This window comes from Tyto alba, unplaced genomic scaffold, assembly GCF_018691265.1.
Source record: "Tyto alba isolate M040663 unplaced genomic scaffold, T.alba_DEE_v4.0 Super-Scaffold_17, whole genome shotgun sequence".
NCBI classification, from domain to species: Eukaryota; Metazoa; Chordata; class Aves; order Strigiformes; family Tytonidae; genus Tyto; species Tyto alba.
The window spans coordinates 14,954,581-14,970,580 of NW_024881279.1; the positions used below are offsets into that span (position 1 = coordinate 14,954,581).

A 16,000-nucleotide genomic window follows, 5' to 3' on the forward strand; every position below is an offset into this window, starting at 1 on the left:
AAAAAAAATTTACATTGAAAAAGACAGCATACATACACACACACACAAAAAAAAAATAATGCAAATACACGTTTATTCATTGCAACTGTTCTTGAAGGCAAATATTTCTGTTCAGAGTTTCCACAAGTAGATTTATTTATTTTTATAGTACTGAACATCCTGTATATACTTAATAACAGAAATGAGAATATAGAAAAGATAAGATATTTACATTTTATGAAAGACTTGGGAGTTCTCATTTCAATATTTAAAAATAAAATAAAAACAAATTTGTAGATGCTTAACAGTCTACAACTTCTGGAGCACTTTACAAGCCTGGGAGCTCTAGGAAACAAGAACATTCACAGATCTGAATTTCATCTCATGGTCTCCACTGTGTTCAAGAGAGCTCTGGATCAGGCCTTGCATCTCTGAAGTTGCAGTTACGATCCAAACACTTCTCTAAATTAAAATCTCTTCAAAGTCTGTTAACTTTCCCCTGGGCACTGAAATCAATGGGAAGTCTCAGAGGTTTCTATGCTACAGTCTTAGACTTCTACTTAATTTAACAGATGAAGTAACTCTGGTTACTTCAACGGAACAATTCAGAGAGCACAATTAAGCATCTGGGCAAGTATTTGCAATATTATGAGATTTGCTTTATCTTGATGCAGTCCACTAATATCCAGTATTTTGGAGATGTTTTGATCTTCTGGTCTTTTAGAGAAAAAAATAGTTACAAAAATTGTATTTTTGTAAGACCTGCTATACAGAGGCAGAATATTCATTATATGCTAGCCTATACTAAAACAACTCCATAAATAATACACAAAGGAGCTGTATATCTGAACATGGATCAATGGGTCAACGGCTGTAAAACAATACTGAAGATATACCAAAAAGAAGAATATTTAAAACCAGTATTTTGTTTTGCTTGTTCCACAGAAGTCATAATCAGTCCTCAGGCTATTGTGATTTAAAATTTGTATTTAACACAGACTTCATTCAATAGTGAGAACTGTTAGCTTAAAAAAAGATTGTTTTCAACAGACAGTCAACAAAAGTGTCTCCAGTTACGTGGATTCAAGCCAGTGTCAATGGCAAATTGGAAAGAAAATCAAAATCAGATATAACTTCTATTACTAATGTCTGAGTATCCAGAAATCTATTTTTCCTTTCTTTATTAATGAAACTTATTATGTATAAGTTAGGCTGGTGTAACTTTTCACTTTAGGTCCACCTTAAATCACGCATTAGGGAGGGCCTGTGAGAAGTGTGGTTATTCCAGGAGAGTTCTCTCTGCAATGACAAACTAATTGACCCTATCTCCTCTGCAGGACAGTGTGCGCTCCGATGAATCAGTATAAACTGTTTTTTTTTTTTTACGGAGATGTGTATATCCATGGTGGAAACAGTCTTATTTTTAAAGCATCTTTCCCAAGAAGAGCCCACATACATGAGCTTCGAAATGCCTCTTCGGTTTTCACTGAAGCACGGAAAAAATACATGCTTCTGTTGCAAATAGTTACGGCATGGCACTTCTTCCTTGTCAAAACAAAATCAGAATTGTTGTGCTGTCCTTTCAATCTTCTTTCTATTTGTGATGGTTAAAGGTTAACCATCTTCACTTGCTATGCCTTCAGCCCTACATGGCAGTTGCTGATGGAAGCATGTACACCCAGCCCATACACAGAATACAGCTCAGCTTTGGGACGGGGTCATAAACATTAACAAAACTGCGCAATTACAAGTAGGTAAACAACAAATAAGTTTCTCCAATTATTTTACTACCACATATACTTACCTGGTAACTATTCTAATTTAATCAGTTTTAATGATCTGGAGTCTCTTCTCCTCCCCACCCCCCCCAGGAACAGGATGAGAGTCTACTGTCAAGAACATTTCACCTACATCTGAAGAATTTTACTGTTGTGCTTCATCACTGTTCTGCAGTATTTGATTCATAACCAGATACCAGAAAATGTTCCGTAATATATTGCCAGTAAGAAAATGCATTAGTCTTCATTATACTAATATATCACAACATACAGTAGATAAACTGTAGCAATTGCTCCCCTATTATCCTTGGAATGTTGCATTTTATTCCTGTTCTAAGGAATAATCTACATGTGTTAATATATAGCATATATATAGAACATTTTTCCCTCTTTACACCTCAGTAGAAAAGGAAAAGGAGGAAGAAAATGCAACACGTATGGTTCAGTGCATAAAAAGGAATTACATAAAACTGTAAATTTGGAGTACTGGCGTAGCTGAAAGAAAAGCCAAGTCACCTGGCTGAAGTTCAGAATCAAACACACTGTGTTCCAGAAAAAGAGCTGGTGTTTCAACTAAAAATTATTTGTCATCTGTTGGCCCTGGTTTTCAGATGTGGCTGGAGTTTCTGATGGTCAAAACAGGATACCTTAAGTAATTATTTGTAAGACCCTCACAACTTTTAAATTAGGTGGGGTTTTTATAAATTATTATTAAAAATCAATGTGTTCCAAACTACGTATTTCAAAGTATAAGTGATTAGCTAGAAAAAAGAAAAGGAAAACCTGCCACATAAACTGCAATTCATTCCTTAAAAAGGAGAGAAACAGCTTTTTTCAAACTCCCAAATAAACAGTAATTCAGAAAGATGATGTGCAGGTGCTAAGTGTCCCAAAAGCATCCCAAGACACCTTATACTTTGAGATTAAGAACATGCTCATCTAGCAGAAACACTACAAGAAAAAAGTCTGTTATGTTTAAAGTAAATATGGGAATTCCCCTCTATTCTAAGGAGAAATATCAAAGCAAACATGCAAATATCTTGCTGCTTTAGGAAGACAGGCACACAAAAGTAGAGGAATAGAAGTGGATACTAAAGGATGATTTTAATTTGTTAAGGCCTTCTCATCCTATTAAATTCACAGGATGGGATTGTTCGAAGCTTAGTAAGTATGAAACATGAGTGACTTCATTTAAGAAGTCTAGCACAAGGCACTAATTACAATGAGTTGAAAGAAATATGAAACCAAACCTCATGATGTCTGTATATACCATCACACAGACATATAAACTACAAAGGTACAGACTGTTTACAATAAAGGCAGAGACACATTGTACAATAAATAGGTTCTTCAGTTACCCTGAGCACAAGAAGCTTGAAATACTGTACAAAATTTTATTAGTATGGACAAAGTTACAAGAAAAAACTAGAATATAAATAGGTAAATACTGTATTTTCTGTAAACACACAAATATTATAATTTGAATAGTTTTCATTATTATTCCATTGTTCACATAGACTGATATTTAATAAACTTTTTTTTTCTGTCCTGACACAGAAATTTAGACAACAGAAAATGGATAGTTACTCCTATTCTATCCTGATCAAAGACAATATGTTTCCTCTTTTCCTCACCAGTTTCAGCTTCCCAGTTTTATTCCATTTCACACAGTGAGCAAAAGAACAGCAGATATGAGAAAAAGTTAATCTTAATGCAAATTTTCTCAGATGAATAAAAAAGTAACAAACAGTTTTATTAGTATTAGGATATTTATGAGTAACTTTTATCCTGAATATTATCTTTGTGAGGTGGTTGCTGCAAACACATCTAGCTGTGGGAAATGTATATATGCTGGGAGATTTAAACTTAAATTTAGATAAATAGAATTGTTACAGACAGCCAAGTTGTCAGTTAATGACTGTTAACTTCAAAGATCCAAGGGAAGACATTGCACAGGAAAGCATCAACTCTGACAACTGGCACTCTTATTTATATTCTCTCATTTCATTAATACTCTCAATTAAAGTTTTCTTAAGTACAAAAAGAAATGCCACTTTGGGCCTGTAGTTAGCTTAAAAAAAAATAGAACACAGGTCTTCACTGAACTGTGAAATGTATATTGTTGGTTCTCTTTTTATATTGGCAAAAGGATCAAGGCAAAAAAAATAAATCAATTTCATAAATGTTCACAGTGACAGTGGGAGTCTAATGCAAAAGACTGTACCAAACAAATATTTTTAAAGCATGAGGATAAGGTCCAACATGAGAAAAACAACATATAAAATGTAGCTTTTTCTTCTACATTACACAGAAGAGGACTGATTCACAGTACAAGTTAAAAATGTATACCAACACTTGTGTCAATAGGGATATAACACAGCTACTGAAACACTCTGGAAGTCATAAAATCAGGACACTTCAAAGGAGAAAACAAACTTGTAAAAGGAACATTCTGTGTATTATAAATATAATACGTAGCATGGAGTTGAAGTTGTTTGTCTCTACTCATCAGTAACGATTGGAGAATTCATTTGCAGTTTGGTTTAAGTCCACTTCTCAGCACTTTCCTGGTTATTCCTAACTTGTAAAAATATGACATTTCAAAGTAAAGCATTTTTAAAGTTAAATAATTTCCTTCTGAAAATGCTTGTAGCTGAAGATTTTTCCTGAATGCTATATTTATTTACCATGTACCATGTTAAAAGTTGTCTGTTGATGACATATTTAAAAGTGATAAAGTTACTAGAAGTATACAATCTACACTGCAAAATATATTTTAATATATCAAAAGCTATTATATACTTAAGAAGAACGGAGCAAATGTTAATTCCACTCCCTCCTCATACTCAAATGAAGTTTTCACTGATGTGCGCAGTTTCTACAGTGGGAAGCACACAATGTGTCACTACTTGAGTGGTATAGAAAGCAATCCAAAACAAAGCACTTGAAGCTAAAGGAGCTTCAGTGGATTTATTTCAAAAGCAATGTCTTTCCCTGAGTGCTGACTGACAATCCTTTCAATCCTCATTTTGTCTAAAACCAACCATTACAACATGTTTGATTCATAATTATCTCTCTCACACTCACATCAAGAAAATTAACATAAAGAGACTGCTCTGTTAACATTGAAGACACCACAAAGTAACTTACATGAAAGTAGAATGAACTGTTGAGAGAATGGGTGATACCAAAGGAGTGTCAAAATAAATTATTTTTCACATTCTGTAAATCTTTACTTCAAAAAAATTACAATGACATCAAGAACCTTACACAGTTCAAGTTGAAGTCTCTTGATCTACTGAGTCCCGCCTTCCAGGCGGAAACACTCACTTCAAATCCACGAAACACTCCAAGTTAACTGTGTCTCCTAAAATTAGCAGGTGTTTTTTCTTGATGGGAATTGTATGATCTAAAGTCTAAGATCATTCCAAAAAGGAAAAGATCCCAACAAGCAAGCTTAACATTTATTCTGCAGCACCTATCCCAGAACTATTCAGCAGCAATTCTCATTTATCAGCTGAACAAATAAGCAGAGATGGGCTATTTATTTCCTACAACAGTTCTTTGGAAAACATGGTATTATTGAATCAAGCAAGAGACTTGTGCATGAAAGCCAAACTGTCAGCAGAGCTTGACTTCTCGACACAAAACTACTTACTACTGATTATATGAAATCTGTAGTAAGAGACTGCTTACCATTTCAGCAACAAGATCATAAATTTGTGTCTCCTTAGGGCTACTGACAGCAGCCAATATTTATATTGTTTCTACACAGTGATTTATATATTACACTGTGATGCAGTGTCATTATATTTCATGCACTGAAATGAAATAAAGAAGATCTGACTGTTATGTTTCCTGTAACATCAATTGATTTTAATTTCTGACAAGTCACCCAGACTGAACCATGATACTGCACTTTTACTGAGCCAGCAATCTTCATGTCATTCCAATCAAAAAGCATCTGCTGTATGTCTTGTAGCTCTCTGAATTGCTGTCTCTTGATAATAAGAGGAAGATTTATTTAAGTGAACTTGAACTGAAAACTGTAATCTAACTGCTACTTGCTTAAGAGAGTCACGTATCTTGATATCTTCAGATTTTTCTCTTTTGAAAGGACCTAGCCCTCTTTATACAGCATTGCAAGATTCTCAGATGAACAACACAAATGCAAAGACGAGTAAATGCAAACTATAGTCACTTTCTATAAAGTTATGGAAACAGTATTTTTCTGCCTCAGACAAAAATATGTGCTTTTATTATTTAGTCATGTCTGAAGTAGAATAAAAGATTTTAAGTCACAAGAAATAACGAAAATTTTATTTACATTTCAATTTAAAATTTTTATTTACCTATGTATCACAAGCCATTTCACAGAGAAGGGAGAGTACTTCTGAGTTCACAGATCATTTCCTATGCAATTGTACAGTCCTACAAATCTTCAGAAAGGTAAATACATACAACAGAAGTCATATTTATACTGCTTTTATTACTAGATTTCTCTTACTGTAGCCTATTATCAGTAATGCAAAAGAGTAAAAAATATTATTGAAAATACAACAACAAAAAAATAACTTCTTAAATAGAGTGAAAATAAACCAGTGATTAAGCAGAACTGGAGATCCAATTCAGAAGTTTGATGAGAGCAGATGATGACCTAAGCCATTGTTTTGTAGAAGAGACTCAAAAGCAAAAAAAAAAAAAAAAAAAAACAAAAAAACAAAAACCCAGAAACAGCTACCAAAAACTACTGACACTTGTAATGAAAAAAAAAAAAAGTTTACAGGTTAAGAATATAGTAATTGGTAGTGAGATAAAATCTGGCTGAAGCATGAGAACTCAGGTTGTGCTTAGGTACAGAACTAAACAGGCGTAACATCTGGATAAGTGTTCTTTTTCCTGATGTTTTACACTTTCCCAAGTTGCTAACATATAAATACAGCCTTAAGAATACCTTTAGAAACTGAAAATATTGCTAAGGTAATGCTGCTCCATATCATTGTAATTAGCTTCTGAACAACTTACAATATTAATAATAAAATTAGTAGGTGTTCATTTAAAGCATAATACTTATTTTTAAGATTGGTATTTTCCAATATTTTCCAATGAGACTATTGAAATTAATAAACATCCCCAGAATTAACTTTTTTTTTTTTTTTTTAATATAGCCTTTAATAATACTTCCTTCAATCAAGGAGATGTCACTCCATCAAGGCAAGGAGACTCCAATGGCAAAACTGCCATTAATATGCCTATTGTTATGCTAGCTAGCTCCACCTGCATTTTCCCATTTAAAAGGATGCGTAACATTCCCTACATTCCCAACTGCAGGCTTTGGTCCAATAGAAACTGAGACTTAATGAGAGCAAACCAGTTTGAGATGCACTCAGCATTTTCTACTAGAAAAGGTTGTTTATTTACAACCTGCAGAGTTTGCCAAAAGATGAGGCTGACGGAGAATTTGGTTGCCCATTATGAAACCTGTTAAACTCTCGTGAAGTTTCAGTTCTTCCCTTTAACATACAGCCTGCTGACACTTTAAGGAGTCCTGTATCTCCTCACTTAACCGTACACATCAGTGTTAATTTTCTCTGAACTAGTAACAATTATCAGCAATTCAAAATATTTTAGCCTCAAGAAATAAAATTTGAAGTGCTTTAAGCAGAGCATTCTCAGTACTAGGTCTAAACTTCCAAATGTTACTATACCAGTAATCCCTAGAGTCCAAACTAAACCACAAGCAAATTCCCAATTTATCTCACTAAGCAGCCACTTCTGCTGATTCAGTCTTGCAAACAAATGGTAGCATGTTTATGTTTTAGGATGATACAGTAAACCTCTGAGCTGTTTTGAGCAATGAAGTAAAGGGAACACTCTAAATGCTTACAAAACTCCTGAAAACAGCAATAGCAACTTCCCCATTGTTACATTATCAGTGATGACAGAATACTCTCTTCAGAAATACTAAAACACACCACAAAGTTATGTCAATGAAAAAGTGTAAATTTATTTTTAATATTAAGAGAAATAGTTGACAAAAAATTGATTATCTGAGCTTCAGACAGAATGTGTATGCTTTAGTGCTGTTGAGAAATGCAGTATACTAATAAAAATGTGCCTTCTGTAATTCCATTTAATTGGGCTGCCTGACGATACAATTCTTTAAAAAGAAAAACACTTTATGAATATTTTATTGGTTCATTTTTAAAGGCAAAAGAGGTTACTTTCCTATACTTACTTTGTTTTACTAAGCATATTAATTTGCTAGTATTTCCTTTCAGGTAAGAAGCTATCTGTCTTTTTAGTTAGCAATGGAGAAGTTTCTGCAAGGCAACACCCTCAACAGACACACTAAAGAAAGTATATATATACATATTCTTCATTTTTCTAAATATGCTCAAGTCATTTTTCTCTTCTGCTGTGCTGGTATTACTGCTACCTTCTGTTTGTCAAATCTATGTCATATTCCCTCTATATCACAGAATACCAAAACAATTCAGGTGGCTTTCAGATAAACTTTCTGGCCTGCAAGATTTTTCTCCTATGAACTCTTTCAAAGGTGAGAACTCTATTAATTTTTACTTTGCTTGTGATGTAATATCTGTGAGATCAAGATAAATAAACCTTATTAACATATGTGAAAATGCCCTTTTGATTGAGGGCCAAAGACAACATCTCAGATATATTTACACTGAGGCTAACAGTACTTTAAAAAAGATTAAGCATGAATATTAATCAATACTAAGGCAATATTTTCAGTAGTCTCAGCATTATGCAAGTACTAAACATCACCTCCATTTTAAAGACTGAGATGCTCAGGCTAAAGTATTCAGTCAGACAGATTTTAGGAGGCATCTGCGTGAAATTACTAATCAAGCTGGGCAATCATGTAATTTTTTTCAAAATTTAACTTGAACTGTAGCTAGTCAACAGTCGAGGGACTTGGAAAAGTCGACAAAAACCACTTATTCTAGATGTTGCTCTAAACAAAGAGTCTGATAATATAATACAGATAACTCAATTCATTAAATGATTGCATTCTTCAGTGCTTCTTAACAATGAAAACTCACATTTTCTGTTCTAACTTGGAATATCCTTTAGCAAGATACAGATTCAGCTATTATACAGTTTTGTCAAAGCAGTTACAATTATATTTCTAACACTTCTAAAACTAAATCATCAAGGACCTATTTAATAATAAATTGAAATTTTAAAGCAAATTTTAAGATCAGCTTACAAAGCAATGTTTACACTCATTAAATAACAATCTCACAGAGAATAGACATACGAGAAAGACAGTAAGTGACAGCAGGAAAACAAGTTTGAAGAAAAGTTTTATAAAACAACCCCCACACATTTCCTGTAAAATTTAGAATTCATCTCAGAATTATAATAAAACAGGGTGAATACATTTCCTTTAATAACTTTATTTCAGTTATACAGTACATTAGAGTAATTGATCTCATCAGCTTATTATAGTCTCCAAGAGCTGCTGATATTTCACAGAAATTTACAGGAGAAAAACAGACAGGTGTGTGCATGACATACCCTGATTTTATTTTTGCTCTATTTTTCTTTTAAATGAACTCAGAGACACGGGGAGAAGGACTCTATGTATGCATTTTCTCACATACTACTAATCATGCTAGATTTATATGCTGTTTTTCTTGGTACTTGTGTGGATTTTTGTCCTTCAAATAAAAAAAGAAAGGCTAGGTGGAAACCCCGAATACCTCGCTTGCTTTTATCCAATGCACCCACTTTGGAAGCACAAATGGAATGCAACTGCAATCTGTCAGTTCTTTTTAATACTATTCTCCACTCACATACAAAGCACCAGCAGCAGCTCACTTCTGTTAAACACTATCACCACAGACCCTGCAACACTTCGTCTTTCTGGCCTGCTGATTCCAAGAAGTTCTCCAAAACAGTTCATTAATTTATTAGAAACCAACTGATGCCTTAGAAGAAGCAATGTACTCTGGAGAGTACAAATCTCCCACAGACACATTCCTATAAGCATTTATATATCATGGTCCAATACACCAGAGGCTACACGCTGCACTTCAGACTAATGTGTTTCTTCCCTGTTTACATATAAATCTTGTGGAAACAGATCAAACACCTTGATTTATCTCCCTTCCTTGGCCAATAATCTCTTGAATCCTGTAACCTTATATACAGATTTCATAGCATTTGAACAGTGAAGAGTATGAAGATGAAAAAAAGAAATAGCATCACATCACATAGGCCTTTTCCTATATTTTAAATGCTCTCCTCCCCATAACCCAAGATGTGACAGGCTGCTTCTCTCAAAAATGTCAGACACTGCAGAGAACTGCCAGCACTGAAGTAAAAGGACAATTTTAAATAAGTACATATAATTTCTTTCATAGTGATGACAAGCCTGTGGAAACTGATAGAAAGTCCAATTTGTGTGACAGCCCAGTACTCCAGCAAAGAGAACACACTTCATAGAGACACTTCCAAGAGAATAAGTGATGTACTGAGAAGAAAAAGAAATGAATATTATTATATCCTAGGGAGAAAAATCTGAGAAAAAAATCAGGTGGAAAAATATTGCATCTTTAACAGTCACTGCACCTGCATTAATTATACTTTAAATTGTTCATGGTTCAGCAAAGCCAAAGTCTATTGGAATATCTCACAGGGAAGAATTTCCATTCTGAGTGTCTCTATAGCAAAGGTCTATTTTCCTTGACAGATACAGAAAACTTTACAGCAAAGAACAGCTACAATGCCCACGACAACAAAATACACCTAGTTTTCCACATTGATCTGCATATTTTATCTACACACAAAAATAATCAAAAATCTCTGTCTTGACTCCACTGAGATTGTCTTGAAAATAACGACCATCTCCTGGCAGCTTGTCCAGTCCTGATGAATTTCTAATGATGGATATCTGAATTAATTTTGTACCATTAACATAAAATATTTTTTTTAATGTTTTAGTCTTAACAGGTTCAAAAAAGACATTAGATGAAGTGTTTTGTTTTTAAGGCATCACAATAAATGCAGGGCTCTAGAAGGTGCTAGAGAACCGAAATCTCAAGTAGCTCATATATATTTCTAGCCATGACCTCATGTGCTTTATACAGTATTTCTGCTTGAGTACACTACATGATAGTCAGCAAGCAGAACACATCAATTTGAAATCTACTAGTTAGTATCTAGTTAATTCATGCATGAAATGTATTTATACATCAGTTCACTGGCTTGATTTATGACACATCTATTCTTTTAAAATAACAGCATTGTTTCTCCCTCCAGAGTCACAAAAATGCTTTACAATATATTCTCATATTGATACACACTAGTTAAAATTCAGGATTTTTTTTTTTAAGAAACTCTTCTTTGAGATGCATCCTCAACCATGTCCAAATGATATAGAAGTTCACCAAATTTTTCCCTTTAAGAATAATTTTGTCCAAGTTGAGAAAATGAAATCTTAAATAATGCACTCATCAAAATTGGTATTTCACCCAAGTGTCAGTGATCTCATTCTCTTCCCCGTTTTCCTCCCTGCCTTTAAGCAAGCAAGAAAGTAAGCACAAACCCCTCAACATTACTTACACCCTACAAATTTGGTCCTACGTGGCTTTCTTATCAACGCATTATACTTTAATTCTGTTCATCATCTTTTCCAAAAAGTCACAGTGAAAATGAGAAAACACTCAGATTCATATTTCTAAGGAAACTCAACAGAACCAGAACTTGATGCCAGCATCACTGAAAAGGAGCCCTGCATTCCATTACAGACAGGGCGTTTTAAAATAATAATAATATTAATAATAACAATAATAACGACAATATTAATAATAATATGTAATAATTGTAATTATATGTATCATATATATTATATATAATTATATATAATTATTATATTATGATTATAGTTATATATTGTTATTATTATTCCCAGCTGGTCCATAACCAACAGCTAAGCAGCTTGATACTTTCTTTGCTATGAAATAATTACCAAAAAAAGAAAAAAGTAAATTCATGAGCAGTACCCTATGAGCACTACCATTATTATTGAGGAGATACTAGTAATACAATTACTTGAGAGAGAAGTGCCATACCTTAGGTTATTTAAATCTAAGGTACAAATTTAGCTGAAATCTGGATTGGCAAATTAGATTTGCATATGGGAATTCTACCCCCAGTTACCTCTCTTGTTTATAGTGATTTCAAGGGAGAATCACTGTGTCTAAAATCTTTATAATAAATAGCATCTACAGTATATTAGTTAAAGGTTGTAAATCTTAAGAAAACACATTATGCTAGTGAAAAGTACTGGTGTTATCTCCTCATAATATTCCTTCTTTCCAAATGTCTATAAATCAATTGAAGTACTGATAGAGGATAGATAGATATGTCGCACATAAGCACAATGACTAAAAATCATTAGCATGGACTAAATAACATTTGAGTTAAAATCTAAAATATATTATGGGAATATATCAAATGTTTTCAAACTTCAATTTAGAGCCATAAACATGCAGAGAATTTTGAAAATTCTATTCACTATATCTTGCTATTATAAATGGACATTTATATTGTCTCATGGCATTACTATCAGAGTACTTAAGTCAATCCTAGTACATTAAAAAGTCTTCCAAACAAACAATTCATTTCAAACAGCATTTCAGAACCACCAATTCCATACTCTTCTTTTAAATGTTTTTATGGATTTACTCAAAGTGGTTTATTTATTGTCACTTATCACTTGCATACAAATTGAAGTTTTGATTTATAAATCTAATATAAGTTCTTTGTTTGTTTTTTGCTTTGTTACTTGATATAATGTTTCTTTACTACCTGTACCAAAGCTCAGCACCCCTTTACTACAGTATATTATGGATTCTTTAACTATATTGTAATTGCACTGATATCTCTAATGAAAACACTGCACCTGATAGCCCAGCCACAAAGACTTGTATTCTAATTTATGGTCTTATATACAAAACTGTTGCAAAATTTTGAGGGCTTTTTTCAGAGGGGTTAGAGGGAGAAGAGGAGGGAATGGAGGCAAGAATGTTTGATCTTCCAAGATCCCTTCCAACCTGGGCTGTTCTACAAACATTTTGAGACAAGTACACCCTAAATTAATTGCTCGATTTCTTGTATAAGCCAACTTGTTATTAATGTCACCAAATATAATGTCACCAAATATTACAATTACATACTCCTCTTCAATTATCTCCTCAGCTCTGCAGTGTTCAAAAAAGTCAAGCTAGACCTCAACTGGCCTACAGCATTACATGATTATCTATAGCAGTTCATAATTAACAAATTATAGTTACGCTGCATGTGCTCTCAAACACACTTATTTAGGAAATCACTGAAATATGAATCCTAGTATCTGCTTCTTTGAGCTATTCAGGAAGAACAATTTACAACTGAAGATGCTCTCAGAACCTCTGAGAATTACAGACTGTTCAGATGAAATAGGAGAAAAAAAATCTAAAATTATATAGAGCAAAGTTTGCACAAACAGGAGGCAAATACATACTCAATACTTCATGAAAGCACCTTTCCCGAGGAAAGTGTTAAGTGCTTAAAACTAAGCATATCCTTCAGTGCTTTCCAAAGATGCTTTGAGCACTTAACAAAATCAATACTGAGAAGGGTCTTAAAAAAAACAAAGTAAATTCACAGGCAAAAATAGTTCAGTTCTGAGTTTTCATGAAGGCCCAGAGATTTAATGCACAAAGCTTCACATAGGTCTGGTAATCCTGCAGCCAGTTAAATCATGGCCAAACTTCAGCATAGGGATTTGGAAAAAATTTGACTGCTGTGGACTGTTAATACAGACAGTCACACTTCCGAGCTTCCCTGAACTGGTGACACATGCAAGCCATTTATAAATGGATTCGATTGGATTCTGAGATTTTATTGAGATCCTTATTTCTCTAGATCTGGGTGCAAGGAAAGCCTCTATGTACCCTATTCAATTTCTAGCAACTTTATTTCACTTGCATTTTATTTATGTTGCTGAGTAAAAAGAATTAACTATTAAACAGTTAAATAAACAGTAAATTTCTTTTTTACTCCCTAGTGTAAGTTTATTCTCAATATTTATGAGTGTGATTCCTTCAATATCAAATGAACACAATGGCGTTAAAAAAAAAAAAAAAAAACAACAAAAACCCAAAACAAACAAAAAAAAGCAAGCAAACAAAAAACACACCACAAAACACTGTCATAAACTTCTCAATGTATTTTTATCTTAACAAGAAAAAATTTATCCCTGCATTCTGTTATATTAAGATGCATAATTGTAAATAACTCTTTGGATGACTTAATCAGAAACTGATAACTCTATACCATAGACCTCAACTTCCATGATCACATCACACTGGTTTAGTTACATGTCACCCTCCTCTTCTTCCCCAATGAATTTAAAACAAAACAGAAGTACTGAATTAGTATATTTCTTAAGGAAACCATGATGCTTTAGTACTACAATATATGTATTTTTCACTTCATATATGGAACATGGTAATACATCAACTGCCAACTCAATGAGTTAGATCTAATCTGTTACTAGGTCTTAGAAGGTGCCCTATGTATTCTGATTATCTATCAGCAGTAATTTTAAAATCAGGACATGAGTCCTCCTCCCTCATCATTCAGAAACTACCCCCCCCCCCCCGCATGACAATGGGAATCTGAGCTCCCATTGAAAAATTTCTTCCCCCCTGCCTCCCCAATATGTCAGTCAGATGTCTCAAATTAAGCAAAAGAACCTTAAATCAACCACCATTAAGTAAGGTGCTGCTAAACTCTAAATACCTTCTTAACCCCTTTCAGGTGTCGTAATACTGATTTTGTGAGCAAACTTCCACTCCCATCAGCATCAGATTCTTTTTTTTTTGGGGGGGGGGGGGGGGGGGCGGAAGTGGGGAGAACAATTTGTGTTTTATTTAACTCCTGTATTCAAGAACAGTGCATTCTCCCAGAAACTTTATAGATAAGGAAACCTCAGTCTATTCATTACTTCATGCTTATTTGTAGCACAATAGCAACTTTTTACATTCATCTTAGTTCAGTATAATTAGCCATTCTGCTTCGAACAGAACAGACAATGAAAAGAAGAGGTAAAATCAGGCTAAAGAGGATTCAGATTCCAGCCATTGGATAATTTACACAATACCCATACATATTATCTATTATTAACACTAAAACTCACACTTTTAAAAAATTGAATGTTGAAATCTAATATTCCTGGCGGCCAGCCATGCACAGAAAAGAGACAGGCTAATGCTAAAGAAAACAAATTTTTATTCATTTACCTTCTGTGTGAAATGAAGTGTGTAGTGAATTATTTAGAAGAGGAAAATTGTAATTGCATGTGTAATAAAGCTGAAAATTAAGGAGAACCAGATGGAAGACTAAAAGTTCTTTTTTGTAAGTGATAAGAGGATGATTCATAAGTATTTGACATTAGTTAAAATTACTTATGGAACAAATGTTTATGGAAAAATGTTCTTCTTAGGACAATGTGCCATCACACAACCAGCAAAGAATTGTCTGAATTGAGACCCCTAATTAAAAAGAGAAAAGGAAATAAACTAAGAATGAAGAAAAAGGGCAAAACTTGCTTACTTCTGAACTTCAGTGACTTGTGTCATAGCTTCCTGCCTCAAGAATTCAGGGCACTAATCAGAAATGTCAAAGATAACAATAATTCTATTAATTTGTAGTTTTAATGGTATTTTATACTGTCACAAAATGGTAATGCTATTCCTAAAGTCAGCTCAACAGAATGTTGGAAAGGGTAAGTGGGGTTAAGTACATGAGACTGCTGGCGAAGTTACCTCACTTTGTTGTAAGCAATCCTGAGAAAAGGCCTTTTTTAAGTCTCTATCTACTTCCAGAGAAAAACTGAAATGAAAACAAATTGTCTTACCCGCATTTGCATTGTTTCACATGACTTGAAATATATTAACTGAACATTTTCATACATAGCTAAATATTTAACTTATCAGGAATAATTTAAAATACACAGATTAACTTATTTTCATTCTTTTCCTAATGTTATGTCATGAAAAATGCAGCTACTTTACAGATGATCCTTCAGTGTTTTTTATTCATAATAAATAAGCCAGCACGATCATTATGCAGCCAAGGGTTCTCTTTGCACTAACACTGACACACATTATTTCCATGCAGTGGAGAAGCCAGCCTTGCTATTGTAGGAGCGGATGGTACAG

General features: G+C 33.6%; 1 protein-coding gene across 4 annotated transcripts in view; it reads right to left on the reverse strand.

Annotated features, from left to right (window-relative positions):
• Nucleotides 1–16,000, reverse strand: part of GABRB2 (gamma-aminobutyric acid type A receptor subunit beta2) — a 170,412-nt gene that overhangs the window by 112,298 nt on the left and 42,114 nt on the right. The window lies entirely within an intron of this gene.